The sequence below is a fragment of the Hylobates moloch genome, unplaced genomic scaffold, assembly GCF_009828535.3.
Source record: "Hylobates moloch isolate HMO894 unplaced genomic scaffold, HMol_V3 SCAFFOLD_8, whole genome shotgun sequence".
Taxonomy (NCBI): Eukaryota; Metazoa; Chordata; class Mammalia; order Primates; family Hylobatidae; genus Hylobates; species Hylobates moloch.
This window is the reverse complement of record NW_026652283.1, coordinates 94,136,926-94,154,868: the sequence shown is the minus strand read 5'-3', so window position 1 is coordinate 94,154,868 and position 17,943 is coordinate 94,136,926. Positions and strand designations below refer to the sequence as shown.

General features: G+C 36.7%; 1 pseudogene; it reads right to left on the bottom strand.

The window, feature by feature from the left end:
• Window positions 1-15,705: 15,705 nt before the first annotated feature.
• Window positions 15,706-17,195, bottom strand: LOC116473683 (keratin, type II cytoskeletal 8-like; annotated as a pseudogene).
• Window positions 17,196-17,943: the final 748 nt, after the last annotated feature.

Below are 17,943 nucleotides of genomic sequence, written 5' to 3'. Positions count from 1 at the left end.
AAGCTGTTAACACAATGTAGTCTCCAATGTATGCCACTATTTAGAACACTTAATAACTTCTTTTTAAAATTTCACATTAACTTCTTTTTTAAATTTCACATATCTTGCTTAGATATGCCAAAATTTCCCCTTGATGCCCACTCAAATATTGAAAATTGAGTCATTTATAACAAACAGCAAGAGTCAGAACAGCGGCATCTAGGTTGCTCAGAGTTACAATACCAGAAGCTGAACTGTAATAACTTATCTTTAGCCTCGGCATTACTCAGAGACCTCATATTACAATGGAGCCAAACTCTCCTCTAAATGGCCTTGGATGAATCTAGGAAGAGCTTTTCAACTCATATCTTTAGACACAAAGACAGCTTAGGAGCTATTTTACCCATGCCCAAATAGAGGAAGGAAAAGAAAGAAAGAAGAAGACAAAGGAAGGTGGGAGGGGGGAAGATGTGGCTTTTAAAATATGAAATATACATATATTTCCTATGTATATATGGGCTTCTTGTTTAATAGGTCAACTTGGACTCTACTAAATTAATTCAACTTTTTCTGAGATCATCATTTTTATTATGGTACTAGTAAGAATCTTAAAATCTCATCTCTTTCTACAATTGATTACTAACACGGTGTATACAACTTGTCATGCATTTGGGAGATCTGCTCTTGATTAATGACTTGATAGAATCTCTGGATGTAAAGATGAGGGTCTTATATTTTCATTCAATTTAGTCATAGCTTAAATAATTTTTGTTATTAGCAATGCTTATATTTCTAAAGCAAGATCTTGTGCCTCTCTAATTGTGTGTGGAAAGATTAGACTCAAATTCAGAGGACATTTTGTTAGTCTTCATATAAGGAACTGGGAAACATCAGATGTGAACATTCACCTGGAGACACAGAATATTCTGTAAGCATGGTCTTTTTCTTTCCATTTTATAATAAAAATCAAACTGAAGAAATTCCTGGGCTTTTGCCTTTTAACAGTCAACTTTCAAAGGTCTCTTAGTAAAATGTATTTCAGAAACAAATTCAGTGAAGTCAATTTTTGAACTTTCTTCCCACATTTGTGCTAACGAACAAGAAACAATCACAGCAATGAATTAATTACTCTAATAACATCTCTCATAATCATATTCTTTCAAGAACAAGGGTCTTTTTTCTTCTGGTATTGAAGAACAGCCAATCAAAATACAGATATAATTATTCTAAAAACTCCTTGCTCTCCCTTTTAATATAATTATTTTAAATATCTAGGGAGAAAAACTAAGGAGACATAATCAGAGGAGGAATTAATTACTTGATTAACTTTGCTTTTACTTGGTTTCATTTATTCACAGCTCTGGAAGGGGCCCTCCAGAGGTCATTGTTCCATCTATCTGCCACCTGTCAGAGATGCTTCAAAACCATACAGACAGATGGATAGCTTCCTAATGCTTTTGCTCCATCATTTAGGGTTTAGTTTAGTTTTTTCTTTCTTTCTTTCTTTCTTTCTTTCTTTCTTTCTTTCTTTCTTTCTTTCTTTCTTTCTTTCTTTCCTTCTTTCTTTCTTTCCTTCTTTCTTTCTTTCTTTCATTATTCCTTTTCCTGTGCCTTCTGGTCTATAATTGCCTAGAAGAATTACACACACAAACAGGCACACACACATTGAGGATTTCTCCAATTCCTTAAAGATAATACACTTTGTCCAAAACATACTTCATTAAATCTAAAACTTGTTTTTGGAAAAGTTATATATCTTCAGATATCCATTTACACTGTGAAGAGGTGAGCTTAAGTACTACAAGATGGATAATGATAGGATTCTGGAAACACTCCAGAGAGTAGAAAAAGGGGGAAAAATGACAGGTTGAGAATGATGCCTCATTTCTACTACTGGCCATAAATTACATTTTGAACAATGACACTTATTATTATGTTTTTCTTTTTAGTTCGCTACATGTTTATGACATTTTAAACATTCCCTTTAAACATTTTAAAGAAATAAAAGTAAATTGTTGTTCAAAATAAAGGTAATCATTTTTGTTTGTTTTGTTTTGTTATCTAGTGCAGTAAGTAACATTCTTTTGAAGAAAATTGCAGGATCAGTGAAAGAGGTTCTGTTTTTAGAAATATTTTGGGGAAAGCTTCTCTTAACCTTGTCCCATAAAATGAATGACCATTGCAAACTAGCTCTATATCCATTTTTTTATATGTTCTAGGAGTCCATATTTTTATGAGTTAAAAACTGAGCAGATGTAAGTGGCAACCATTGGGTCAACATGTAGGGCCATCATTCTGATTTTGCAGTGTTTTGAGGCAGAGAACACGTAATAATTACCTGTCCAGGAATGCTATGTGGTCAGGAGCTTCTGTGGAACTAAATTCAAAGGATTATGTGTTATAGATGTCAGTCTGGATACATGTTCAAATATGTGTAGTTGGCCGGGCATGGTGGCTTATGCCTGTAATCTCAACACTTTGGGAGGCCAACACTTTGGGAGCAGGCGGATCACCTGAGGTCAGGAGTTCAAGACCAGCATGACCAACATGGTGAAACCTCGTCTCTACTAAAAAGTACAAAAATTAGCCAGGTGTGGTGGTGGGCGCCTGTAATTCCAGCTACTCGGGAGCCTGAGGCAGGGAGAATTGCTTGAACCCAGGAGGTGGAAATTGCAGTGAGCTGAGATCAAGCCACTGTACTCCAGCCTGGGCAACAGAGCAAGATTCCATCAAAAAAAAAAGGGAAGAAAAAAATTTGTAATGATCTCAGACGCTGCCTTTATGTATCTTTTGCTCTTGTGTGTGGTTATCCTGGTGGATTAGTTATCAATACTAAAGTATCTTCAGAACTGCTTTTATTATGTTTGTTTCTCCATCTGAGCTCTTCAAGAAGGATGTTCACATATTTGTACAACTAACAAAACTAAAGTTGTATTCTGTCTATTGTTTAAGGGGATTTGATACCAAACCTGCCCCTAGGATACTGAAAACAGATATGTCAACTTTTCCTATGAAGAGACAAAACACCATATAGTGGCTTAAAACAACCACCGTTTTCTTTAGCTCAGCTTTGAGGGTTGGCTGAGTTACCCTTCTCATATATTTGTGGTCATTTGGTAGGTTGGCTTGTAGCTGGATGTTCTATCTAGAACAGCCTTATTTGCAAGTCTAATAGTTAGAATTCTGGTTTATTTATGTGGGCCTTAGCATGGATTGCTTCTCTCTCTTCCACAAGGTCTCCAATCTTCAAGCAGCCTAGCTTAAGCTTTTCTACTTCATATACATTGGGTTGAATAATATCCCCCACCCAAATTCTTGTCCACCCAGAAACTCAGTACATTACAAATGCAATTAGTTAAAATAAGGTCATACGGCATTAGGACGGGCCCTAACATCAATGACCAACATCCTTAAAAGAAAAGGAGAGGACAGACAGAGACAAATGGAAAGCAGAAGAGAATGAGAAGGTAGAGGTGGAGATTGGAGTGATGCAGCTACAAGGCAAAGAAAACCAAGAACTGCTGGGAGCCACCAGAAGCTAGGACAAAGCACAAAACAGATTTCCCTTCATAACACCTCAGAAGGAACTAACTTTGCTGATACTGTGATTTCAGATGTCCAGCCCCCAGAAGTGTGAGAGAATAAAAAAGTGTGGGTTGTTTTCATCAACTCAGTTCATGGCACTTAGTTATGGCAGCCCCAGGAAGCTAATACATGGTGTTTTCAAGGTTTCAAAGAAAAGAAAATGAGAACAAGCCCAAGGTAAAAGAACTCATCAAGTTTTTGTTTGAGGCATGTTTCCTGATATTCCATAGCCCAAAGAAAGTCACATGGTCAACCAAGTCAAAGAATAAACAATAGTCTTCATCCCTTAATAAGAAGAGCTGTAAGCCATATTGAAAAGGGGCATGGACACTTAGGAGGAGAACATGTGGCTATTTTTGTTGCCGTCCACCTCTGCACCTTTAAGATGTAGCCGCTATCCTATGATCCATGGGTAGCATATCTTAATATAAGGTTTAGGTATGTTTCTGTGGTGTATGTTCTTTCAAAAATGTCATAAAATACATTATTAGATCAACTGATGAAAAATAAAATCTGGTTGAATTGGCTTTTGAGGCTCTTGAATTCACAGACCAGAAATACAGCTTGGTGCCAGGTAAAGAACTGAAATTTAGATTCCAATTGGAGCCTTTGTTGTGTGAACGATTACACCCAGAAATTTTCATAATTACTCTTTTAATGTAGAGATCTCTTAGAAGGTAGATTAGACCAAGAAAAGTTTCCTAAAGTCATATTTTTCTGGTATTTTGTTCCGGTATTTTATTTCTTCCTAAATAACTACCAGTTTCATGGAAAGGCATAAGTAGTAAATGACAGGGCATCTTTGTTACTGCCAACTTCTTTTGGTGCACTGGTTCATTAAGAAAAATTAATTCTGTAGAATTTCTTATATATGCTTGTTCAAATGGTTTACTCCTCACTGAAGCTTAAACATCAAAGGACTTTGTTCTTTGGAAAACCCTATAAAAGACATGAATAGACACACTACAAAATGAGAATATAAATCACTATTAGACAAACGTACTGTATCAATGTAAATTTATGAATGTGTCAATTGTACTGATGGTATGTAAGAAAACATTCCTATTCTTAGGAAATAGTCATTGAAATATTAGGGGTAAGGAGTCATTATATATACAATGTATATTTTGCTCAACTATTTCAAATGTTTCAGAAAAATAATGAAGTAAACACATATACAGGATACGGGGTAAAATATTAACAATAGGTAAATATGAGCAAAAGGAAGGCAGGTGTTCTTTATACTATTTTTATTTTTGCAGAATGTATAACTAAGATTATTTCAAAATGTAAAAATTATCATTAAATATGTTTTGCTTTTTTAGCAAAATCAAATGACAAGCAAGTTATGTCCATTTTAATTTCTTCATTTTTCCTCTCTGACATTACACAGTTGCTGTTTTATTCCTGGGAAGGAGATGACGTTGCCTTCTGTGGAAAGGTTTTTATCAGGTCAGCTCCACTTTGGAAAGGCCAAGTTCTTACGTGTTTTTTACTTGTGTGGAGGGGCTAAGTAGGCAGACAATCTGTCTGTCAGGCTACACCAGATGTCCTAGCTATTAAGCTGATCTACTACACAGTGCCCACACTCTCTCAAAGGCAGGCTAATGGGTGAGGAAAGCAGGTAAGTGAAATGTCAAGGAAAATGGCAGTCAAGGCTGCGAATCATATTCTAGTCTGCTTTGTAAACAGGGAGATGGATAGAAAGTAGAAGCATTATGTTCAATGGCCCTCACTTAAACATGAAAAATAACTTCTTCTTTATTAATAAATGACATTAGATATATTCATACATCCCTTTTATCACAGCCAACATAGTAATGCAGCCACAAACTCAATGATGAATAAGAAAACTGTCGATGTCTTAAGTACCTTTTATTCGGTAACCAGTTTGTCAAGGAGGCTCAACATGGTGGGGTTTAAAAATGAAATGGCTTTTTTTTTCAATCACTGCTTTGTAGAATATATGTTGCTGTCCATTAATAAATCATGTGATTTCCACAGCTTTCCATTTACTCACAGTTATTAAAATTTGGACCATGTTAAAGCTTAAAAATCTAACTTGCTCGCTAGCAATTATTAAAATTTGGTAAACTTGAAAGCTTCAAATCAAACTCAATTCAAAACTCATTTCCTCAGCATACTCTACATTGCTTCCCCATCTCGCATGCCTACTTCCACCGACACTGCCACCAATGCAAACCTGAGATGAGAGGCTTACTGTGGAGTGACAGAGGCTTGGAAACCCATCCACCTTTTGCAATCCAGCTTTTCTGGAGAGCTGCACCTGGGTACAGGGGAGGTATAAGGGAAAATTCTCCTTACTTTACTAGGTAAGGTTTTAATGTTTTTGTAGGTTATCTCTGTTGCTTTTGCAACACTGACTGACCTTTGTTGTCCTCCAAATGGCAGACCTGTAAGGCCTGCTTCTCTCATGGGATATGTGCTTAAGTTACTACATTGTGTGGTTCCCCCACTCCATCTTTCCCTGATCCTAGGTTTGGAGACCTAAATGGGGCCAGGTGCCTCAAGCTTTGCTACCATTTGACCCATGGCAGACTCTCATATACTTCCCAAACTGCCCAGTGCTTGTGTCAGTTTACTCTAATTCTCTTCTTATCTCCCCCGATAGACCCAGAAGTAGATTTATGTGTCTCTTGCCCAAGCAAGTGTCCAACTAAGCAGTGGAAAGCTAATCCTCTCCCCATCTTGAAACAACCTCTAGCTACTTTGAGTCTCCTTTCATTTTGTTTCAGAAGGGAGGAAAGCCTATTCTTTCCATCAACAAACCTTGAAAGATTTAAAATCTGAATCAAATATAACATGGTCATTTTCATTGGATTTCAGATACAACATATTTTTATTCTTCTGTACTCAGTCCAAAAGGGTCCTGAAAATTCCTCATGGGGATCCTAGAATTCTGCATTATCAGGCTTTATAAAAAGGCACCTCACCACCCACTCTCATTCCTGCCAGGGTGATGTCAAAGTAGGGATGAGTAGGGAGCTAAAACATTCATTCTTGGTGAGCAATAGTAAATATGCCCCTGACTCATCCACCTTCTTCATTTTTCCTCCCACAGCACTGCTACATCAGAAGAGATGTCTGTCCCCACTGGGTGGTGACAAGTATTGAATTCTCCTTTCCTTTCCCCAATGGGTTAATGCCAAAGGAGTCCTAGTGGAGAGTTAGGACTTTCTCAGCCATTATGTGGTAACCGGGATATCCACCCCATGGTGTCACCTCCTGCTCTCATGTGGGGACCCAGACCTTCCAACCCTAATAGGTAGATGAGAGGCGATATCTGCTTGTTCTTAATCCAGGAGGAAAGAATCAAATCTTCCACCATTTCGTATGATAACAGCTATAATTATTTTGTAGATATTCTTTACCAAGTTGTGGGAGTTTTTCCATATTCCTACATTACTGAGAGTTTTTTATCCTGGTGTTGGATTTTGTGAAATGCTTTTTCACGATCATATAATTTTTATTCTCCAGCCTGTTAATGGTGGATTACATTGATTTTTAAATGTTGAGCTAGACTAGCATACCTAGACTAAATCTACTGGTCATAATGCATCATTCTTTTTAACATACAGTTGGATTTTAATTACTCATGTTTTGGTGAAGAATTTTGCATTTATGTTCATGAAAGATACTGGTCTATAGTTTCCTTTCTTTTTTCTTTTTCCTTTTTTTTTTTTAGGTGAAGTCTCACTCTGTCACCCAGGCTGGAGTGCTGTGGCATGATCTCAGCTCACTGCAAGCTCCACCTCCCGGGTTCATGCCATTCTCCTGCCTCAGCCTCCCAAGTAGCTGGGACTACAGGCACCTGCCACCACGCCTGGCTGATTTTTTGTATTTTTAGTAGAGACGGGGTTTCACTGTGTTAGCCAGGATGGTCTCAATCTCCTGACCTCGTGATCTGCCTGCCTCGGCCTCCCAAAGTTCTGGGATTACAGGCGTGAGCCACCGCGCCCGGCCCTAGTTTCCTTTCTTGTAATGTCTCAGTATAGTTTTGGTACAAGGATGGTGCCGGCTTTGAAGAGTGAGTTAGGATGTGTTCTCTCTTCCAATTGCATTAAATGATCTAATATACTAATCAGAAGGAGATTGGAAGAATGGATTTAAAAATCATGACAAACATGATCTAACAAAATGACTACAAGAAACTCACTTAAAATAAAACAATATAGGTAAGTTTAAAGTAAAAGAATGTATGAAGGTTCACCATTCAAACATTAAGCCAGAGAAAGCAACAGTGACCATCATATTATCAGATAAAGTAAAATCAACACAAACAATATTAATAAAGGCAGAGCGAGTATTGCATAAGAAACATCAATCCCCAAATAGGTCACAGAAATCCTAAATGAATATATACCAAAAAAGGGCCACAATTATTTGCATAAAAATGATAGAGTTAAGAAAACAAAAAGGCAAATAAACAATCATAGGAGACCTCAACATCCATGTCTCAACAATTAATAGAAAGACTAAACATGAGTTTAGCAAGAATGTAGAAGAAGTCAACAACATCATTAATCAATAAGATCTGATTGACATATATAGAACATTCCATTTGAAATCAGCATAGTACACTTTTCATTAGTGTGTACCATGTACATGTAGCATGACACACCACATGCTGGGCTGTTAAAAAAAAACCCTCAACATATTTAAAAGAATTAAAATCTCTGAGAACAATGGAATCTGGAACTCAGTAACAGAAGTATATGAGGGAAATCTCCAAATGCTTGGAAACCAAATGACACATTGTATAATAAACAACATAATTAAGTAATCCATGAATCAAAGAGAAAGTTTCAGGGAAAATCACATAGTACATTGAAGTGAATAAAACTACGAACTTATTAAAATATGTGGACCACAGCTCACAAGGAAATTTATAGCACTAAATTCTCACATTAGAAGAGAATCAATATCTCAAATCAATAATTTAAGCTCCCACTTCAGTAAACTAAAAGAGGAGCAAAATAAAACCAAACAATGCTGAAATAAGTAAATTAAAAAGGTAAGATCAGAAATCAATGAAACAAAAAACTGGTTCTATTAAAAAGACCAAAAAAAATTGAAACTGACCAAAAGAAAAGAGAGAAAGAGAAAAGACACAAATTATTAATATCAGGAATGATCTGGAAGATACCATTACAGACACTGCAGTCATGATAAGGGTTATAAGGCACTATTACAACTAATTCTATACACAGAAGTTTGACAACTTAGATAAATTGGACCTAATCCTCAAAAGCACATACTACCACTACTTATTTAAAATAGGTAAGTTGAATAGCCCTAAAATATTAAGAAAATTGAATTTGCAATGTAAACTCTCATAAAAAACAAATCTCTAAGTCTAGATTGTTTCACTGGAGACTTCTATCAAGTATTTAAAAAATTAATGTCAGCACTACATAATCTCTTCCAGGAAAGAGAAGAGAAGGAAAGACTTCCCGAATCGTTTTATGATTTATTATTAATTTATTGTACTGACACCAAAACCAGACAGAGAAAATACAAACAAAACAAAACAAAACAACAAAATACAATCTTTCTCATAAATACAAAAATTCTTAAGAAAATGTTAAGAAATATGTTTTAGCCGTATATACAAAAGAATTATACACCATGACCAAGTGAGACTTAATAAATGTCTCCGAATAGTAAGAACAGATAGGAGCTTTCTCAACTTAATAAAGAACATGTACTGATGACCTATAGCTAATATTCTAAGGGTGAAAGACTGAATATTTCCCTCCAAAGATTGGGAACAAAGAAAGAATGTCCACTTTCATCACTGCTGTTCAACATCATACTGGAAGTCCTAGATGGATCAATAAAACAAGAAAAGGAAAAAAAGGAATATAGATCAGAAAGGAAAAAAAACACATTATATTTGCAGATGACATGAAAGTCTTCATAGAAAATCTCAAATAATCTCAAAAAACCCTTCTAACACTAATAATTGAACTCAGCAAGTTTGCACTACACAAGAACAATGTTCAAAATCAGTTGTATTTTTATATGCTTGCAATGAATGCATGGAAACTGAAATAACCATTTACAATAGCTCAAATAATGAAATGCCTAGGTGTAAATCTACAAAAATATATTAAGGTCTTGGATTTTGAAGATTAGCACTATATTATTAGACATAAATTGTATTTAGTTGTCCATATGTCTGTCCTTCACCGATTACAGTTCTTTAGCAGAAGCCATTTAAACATCTTTGTGTGGCATTATTCAGCATTCTTATTGTTTAAATGTTACAAATGTTTTGCAAAGAGACAAAGAAGTTGAAATAAATAGTGACAAGCATGTATTTAGAAGTTTGGAATGTAGAATTTAGTTTGGTAGTTAAACACCTTCTAATCACGAAGGAAACCGATTTTGACAGTAGATGCTAACACTGTCATCCAACTCCTGTGTCGTTGTGAAGGCTGGAATTCATTGTGATTGGAATCTCCAAATTGCCTTATAGCTTTCTCTATGACACTTCTACATTCTCTGCTAAACAGTCTTGAACTTAAGCTCTGCAAAAAGGAGTGGTGTTGGGGGACTAATGTAAGAAGATAAGAAAAAAAAAAAAGTTTGGATATGTAGGAAGCTTGTAGGAGGGAAGGTAGTTGTTCAGATACAGAGCTGTGTCTCCTGACTCACTATTTGCCTTTTTACGAAAGGAGCTACCTCCTCATCCTAAGAACAAAGAGCAGTTGGCTAATTAGTGTCCTTAAATTCCCTCAAGGAAAGTTATTTCGATAGCTGTGACCTTTGTTTCAGTTGAAATTTTTGATCTCTTTCTCCTGTGACTTCAATTTTTGCTTTCGGTTATGATAACTTATATAATTTCACATTTTTAATTATACAGTTCTTAAAGGCAGAAGTGTGGCATTATACACCTCTATAGCCTTCCCAGCACAACACAGCCACAGGCTTTGCTCATAGTAGGGGTCCAAAAATATTGGAGAAAAGAAATAAAAAGTGTTTATATCATTGCCTAGCAAAGCACTGTGTTACATTCTGGGATCACACCAGTGAATAAAGCAGGCATTTAAGTGTCAGAAGGCACACATCAAAACAATAATCACATATGCTAATGTAAACTCATAAAATGTTATAAATGGCATTAAGGGAGATAAATGATAAGTATAATATGGTTAGAGTTGGAGTGATTATTGCCAGATTTAGAAAAGGCATCTATGAAATGATATTTAAAATAGAATCTGGTCTGAGAACTTAGCCAGGTATAAGCCAAAGAAAAGAGCATTCTAGCAAGAAGGAACAACTTTAGTGAAAAGTAGGCAGGAGCTTGAGGAACTGAAATAAACTAACAGAACTAAATTGGGAGTTTAATTTCTCTCTCTCACCTTAATCCTCCATTTTTCCTCTATATAAGAAATGAGAAGGTGCTCATCCTCCAAGGAAATTAAGTAGTTCATCAGGAAGCAGCACCAGTGCAAAACATTAACATGTATCCTCTTGATTATCTAAAGAAATATTTCTCTCTTTTAAAAAAGAAGTCTTATTATTCCACAAAATTGGGGGAACTAAAATAAATATTGAGGTGACCTTGATGTAAAAATGGTTGAAATGTCTTTCTTATTCTAATTGTATTTTTGTTTTCAGAAGATAATCACTGACCATCACTGCCCTTGGCTGCAGCCTACACATTCTTTCATATTTTGTGAGGTTCATTTTTCTCATTTGGCAATTTTAAATCAAGTGAATTCGAACACTTTTTAGTTTTCTGAAGTAGAAATATAGTTAACAAACTGCTCATATCAAATTGTAGAAGACTAAAATATATATGTAAAGAGATTTATTGTGACTGAATTGTATATGATTTAAAATTAGTTATCAATGGATTTAAAATAAATTGATTTTTTCACATCCTTGATATTGTCAAAATCTATTCTTTTTTTAAATGACATTTTAAAAGGCTTTATCATTAAGAAAGAGAAATAACTAGTGAGACCCTAATCAACCTTAACACATACATAATAGCCATCCCTGCTATTATCAGCCATCAATGTTCCAAATAATTTGAAAGCATAGAGAAGACACAGTTTTCTCACAGTGGGAGTCAAGCCAAGTAGAATAAATACTAGGTGAAAATTCTAGAGAATTTTATGAGAAGTAATTTGTACATTCTTTAATTTCTTTTTGGTTTCTTTTTCAACTTGGGAAATTATCTAGACTAGCCTTTTGTATCTGCTTTTATAATAATTGTCAAATAAGGCCCCTAGCTTAGTATCCTCATAGAAACAGCAGCTTCTATTAACCATCTGTTGTTACTTTAATTATGGTTCCTGTGATCATTGTGAAAGAATAGAGATGAAAATTTGATAAATTGGGGAGCATTAGACCAGAAGCAATCATGTGTATTAGTCTGAAAAAAGCACTTCTATTAGACAACTTTCTATTCCACATTCAAAAATTCATCAGAAATTATATAAAAGAAAAATTGATCTGCCTTTGACACTGGGTCTTAATGTATGATTGTGATCAATATTTCTTAGGTTTGGAATATGTTGAAGGAACCTCACACAAGCAGAATATGGTAAGTAGGTGAGAGTTTTCTAAATAATAATTATAACTATTTGGGCCTCATAGTCAATTTCTACCATACTCCATGAAAAAGATATGCTGATGAATTTTCCCTCCTCGCTACAGTCAGAAGAAATTGAATTAGAGATAAGCCAGATAAATGTTTTTTTTTCCAGAAAATCCCTGATGCCACCATAAACTTTCCATGTTTTCCTGGAAGTTTTAGAAAAGTACAACTGAGCCCACACTTTAAAGATACCCCATTTCACGTGGCAAAAATAGAAAAATTTACTACCATTGTAATCAGGCCTCCTCAACACTCTCAGGCTGTGAATAAATCAGTCATGGATTTTGAGTTTCATTTCACATTTTCTTCTTCAGAAACAACTGTTTAGGCAATATATTATGGTGAAAAGATAACTGGATAAAAATATGTAATTCTGTATCCTGCTTGAAAAATTTAATGACTGTGGATGCTGGGAAAGTTATTCTTGCTCTTTTAGTCTAGGTTTTCTCAACAATTAAAAACTTATCAGTCAAGGCTTCAAAATAATTTGTGATTTTTCTTTTTACTTCTTTCAAAATTTTATCTTTGTCTTTGGTAGCTGAAGTTTCATTATGATGGGTCTTTTTGTGGTTTTCTTCCTATTGGATTTTATTTTGAATTGAATGGCTTTATAAAATCTTGCCTTTGTTGTTTTTATATGTTTTAAAAAATTCTTTGCCATTGCTTTTAAAATATCCCTCTGATCACATTTATTTCTTTTTTCTGCTAGAAATCCATTTGGAGGTACCATTGGCTATGTCTCTGTCATCACTGTTTTTTATTCATATTTTTTTGTTCCCCTGTATGTCATTATATGTACTATTTTTTCTTTCAATATATAACAGCTTTATTGAAACATAATTTGTATATCATATTACTTATCAATTCAAGGTATATAAATTGGTGGTTTTTAGTATATTCACAAAGTTTTTCAACCACAATTTTTGAATATTTTCATTGCCCCAAAAAGAAACCTCATAATCATTAGTAGTTACACCTCATTTCCTATAAATTGACCCCCAGCCATAGATAATTACTGACCTACTATCTGTCTGTATAGATTTTCATATTTTGACATGTAATAAAAATGGAATCATATAATACAAGACCCTTTGTGATTACTGTTTTCAGTTAGCATGTTTTCAAGGTCTATTCATATTGTATCATGTCAGTACTTAGTTACTTTTTATTGCCAAATAATACTTATTATATGGGTAGAACACACTTATTTATCCATTCATCAGCTGATGGGGCTTTGGATTGTTTCCACTTTTTTGAATATCATAAATAATGCCACTATGAATATTTGTTATGGACTGAACTGTGTCCCTCCAATGCTCATATGTTGAAGCCCTAACTCATGTTCCTTAGAATGTTTTTCTATTTGTAGATACGACCATTAAAGAGACAAGTTAAAATGGAGTGCTCAGGGTGAGTCCTAATCAAATATGGCTGGCATCCTTATAAGAGGAGGTTAGGACACAGATCACATAGAAAGATTAATAATACCATGTGAAGACACCAGAAAAAGAACACTATCTACAAGCCAAGGAGAGAGACTTCAGAACAAACAACCTGTCTGACACCTTGATTTCTGGCTCCCAGCCTCCTGAAATGTGAGAAAATAAATTTCTATTGTTTAGGCTACTTTGTGGTATTTGTTACGGCAGCTCTAGACAAATACATTATTCACAAACAAGTTTTTGTGTGGAGGTATGTTTCATTTCTCTTAAGTATACACACAGGAGTGAAATTCTTGGTCATATGCTAACAGTATGCTTAAGCTTTTGAGCAATGGTCAGACTATTTTCTAACATGCCTGCGCAGTTTAAATTGCCATCAGTAGAATAAGAGGATTCCAAGTTCTCCACATCCTTTTTTTCTCCCCCCCCCCTCTCTTTTTTTTTTTTTTTGGTATAAATGTCTTAGCAAATATGAAGTGTCATATTGAAGAAGACCACATAACTCAAGATTATGAAGACTTACTTCTATGTTTTCTTCTACAATTTTTATGTTTTTAGCACTTACTTTTAAGTCTATGATTCACTGGGGGTTATTTTTTGTGTATAATGTGAGGAAAGAGCATATATTCCTGGTTTTGCATATGGATATCTAGTTCTCTCATCACAGTTTGTTGGAAAGACTATTCTTTCCCTCACTGAACTGTCTCTGGCTTTTTGAAAATTAATAGTTATATGAAAATTTATTTCTGGACTCTATTCCATTACTCTTTATGTCTATCCTTCTGCTAGTATCAAACAGTCTTTACTACTATAGGTTTGTAGCACATTTTGAAATACGGAGTGTGATCCAAATGTTGTCTTTTTTCTTTTTTTGAGTATATTTTAGTGATTCTAGGTCCCTTGCAGGTCCATATTGTATTAGTTCATTTTCACACTGCTATAAAGAATACCTGAGACTGGGTAATTTGTAAAGGGAAGAGTTTTAATTAACTCACCATTCTGCATGGCTGGGGAAGCCTGAGGAAACTTACAATCATAGTGGAAGGTGAAGGGGAAGCAAGGCACATCTTACATGGCGGCAGGAGAAAGAGAGAGATAGGGAAGTGCCAGACACTTAACAACAATCACATCTCATGAGAACTCACTCACTATCACAAGAACAGCATGAGGGAAACTGCCCCATCATCAAATCACCTCCCACTGGCTCTCTCCCTCAACGCCTGGCGATTACAATTCCAGATGAGATTTGAGTGGGGAGAGACAAACGATATCAATATGAATTTTAGGATCAATTTGCAATGTGCACCAAAAAAAACCAGCTTAGATTTTGATAGGAATTTTGCTGAATCTATAGATAAACTTGGGAAGTATCACCATCCTGACAATATTAAATCTTCTGATCTATAAAAATGGTATGACTTTTCACTTATTTAGGTCTTCTTTAATTTCCTTAACAATGCTTTATAGTTTTCAGAATATAAGTTTTGCATGTCTTTTATTAAATTAATTCCTAAGTGTGTTGACCATGTAGATTTTTCACAGATGCTTGCCCTTCAAGCATTTTATAAATGAGGGATGAATTTTATAAAATTCATTTCCTGAATGTATTGGGAAGTTTTTGTATTTTATTCTACTGATATAGTGTACCAGTTGATACAAACAAATTAATTGATTAATACATTAATTGATTTTAGGGTATTCAAAAATTGCATACCTGGGATAAATCCCGGTTGGTCATGTTGCATAATCCTTTTATGTTGCTGGATTTGGTTTTCTTTTTTTCCTTTTTTTGTTTTTTTTGTTTTTTGTTTTTTGTTTTTTGCAGAGCCAGCTGAGGTTTTATTTTGCACCAAAAAAACCCACAAAAAACAAAAACAAAAAAAAAACAAATCGAATTGTTTTGTAGTTGGAGGCATGGGCAAAGGGGTCCCCAGGCAGTAAACTACCCCCGACGGTGGGTTGAGAGCTAGGGCTGAGCCTTAGGTGGGTCTCCTGTTCCCTGTGCTCCCCTGCACTCTGGGGCAGCCGCAGGAGGGGCAGGCTGGGAGGGACTGCTGCAGCTGTTCACCTGGGCAAAACGTTGGGGGACTTGGACACCAGCTTCCCATCGCGGGTCTCGATCTTCTTCACAACCACAGCCCTGGTGGAGCTGGTGTGGCTGAAGGAACTGGAGCCCGCACCAGAGCCAAAGCTGGAGCCTGGCCCATAACTGAGGCTGGGGCTTGTGAAGCCCCCATAGGCCCAGCTCAGGCCACCTACATAGCAGCTGGTGGTCTTAGTATGGATACTCATGTTCTGCATCCCAGACTCCAGCCGGCTCTCCTCACCCTCCAGCAGCTTCTTGCATGTGGTGATCTCGATGACCAGGGCCAGCTTGATGTTCATCATCTCCTGGTAGTCATGCAGCTGCTGCCCCATGTCCTGCTTGGCCCGCTGCAGGGCAGCTTCCAGCTCGGACAGCTTGGCGTTGGCATACTTAACTGCTAGCTCCCCAGGCAGTTCGGCATCTGTGATGGAGGCCTCCAGGGAAGCCCTCTGGCCTTTGAGGCCCTCAATCTCAGCCTGGAGCTGGCTGATGTTCCAGTTCATCTTGAAGATCTCAGTCTTTGTATGCTGCAGATCATCCTGGTGCTTCCCAGCCAGCGTCTGCAGCTCCTCATACCTGATCCGGTGCATGCTCTAAGCCTCGGCCCGGATGCGGTTGGCAATCTCCTCCTGCTGCGCCTTGATCTCAGCGATGATACTGTCCGTGTCCAGGGAGCGGCAGTTGTCCATGGACAGCACCACAGACGTGTCCGAGATCTGGGACTGCAACTGCGAGATCTCCTCTTCATACAGCTGCCTGAGGAAGTTGATCTCCCCAGTCAGCCCTTCGAGGCGAGACTCCAGCTCTACCTTGTTCATGTAAGTTTCATCCACATCCTTCTTGATGAAGAAAAATTCATTCTCCATCCTGTACGCTTATTGATCTCATCCTCATGCTTGTTCTTGAAGTCCTCCACCAGCCCCTGCATGTTGCCAAGCTCCACCTCCAGCTTCAGCTTCTCCTAGACCAGTGTCTCCAGCTGCCGCCTAAGGTTGTTGATGTAGCTCTCGAACATGTTGTCCATGTTGCTCCGAGCTGTCTTCAGCTGCTGCAGGAGGCTCCACTTGGTCTCCAGCATCTTGTTCTTCTGCTCCAGGAATCGTACCTTGTCGATGAAGGAGGCAAACTTGTTGAGGGTCTTGATCTGCTCCTTCTCCTGGGTGTGCACAACATGGATGTTGGGGCCCACCTCCAGGTGAAGGGGGCTCAGCAGGCTCTGGTTGACCGTAATGGTGGTGATGCCTCCCCTGCTGCTGGCCCCAGCATAGCTTCTGCCCAGGCCACCCTGGGAGCTTCTGCTGCCCACTGGGGAGAAGCTCCAGGAGCTGATGTGGGCACTGGGCCCTCTCATGTAGGACTGGCTGCTGAAGGCTCGGGGACCAGAGGTGGATACCTTGTAGGACTTCCGGGTCACCCTGATGGACATGGTGGAGGCAGGAGTGGAGGCAGGCAGGCTGAACCAGGCAGAAATTCCAGAAGGAGCAGAGAAGCTGCTTCTTGGTCTGGGTTTGGTTTTCTAGTAATTTGTTGCGGACTTTTTTCTCTTTATTTATGAAAATTTGGGTCTCCAGTTTTCTTCTCTTATAATTTGCCTTTTTTGATATTAAGATAATAATTTTCTCATCCAACGAGTTGGATGAGAACATTCTGTTTCCCATCTGAGTGTTTTGTTTTTTGCAAGAATAGGTGAAATATTGTTATTAACTCTTCTTGAAATGTTTGGAAGAATTCACCAGTAAAACTATCTTGGCTTGGAAACTTTGTGAAAAGTTTTTAAAACTATTATTCATCTCTTTCCTTGTATAGGTCTGTTAATATTTTTATTACATCTTGAATAAGTTTTGATCATTAGTGTCTTTCTAAAACTTTGTTATTTTTAAGCTGATTTTTCTAATTTTATGTCATATTTTTTCATGGTATTTTCTTATAATTTTTTTATCTCTGTAAGCTCAGTATTAATGTTCCTTCTTTTTCAGATTTTTGTAATTTGAGTTATTCTTTTTCTTGGACAGTCTAGCTAAATAGCTAAAGGTTGGTCCATTTTCATTTCTATTTTCAAAGAATCAACTTTCAATTTTGATGATTTATTTATTCTTTATAAAATTAAACAAAAAAAATGAATAAAAAGAATTCTCTATTTCATTAATTTTTACTGAGATCTTTATTATTTGCTTTTTATGCTTGCTTTAGGTTTGGTTTGCTCTTTTTTCCCCAAT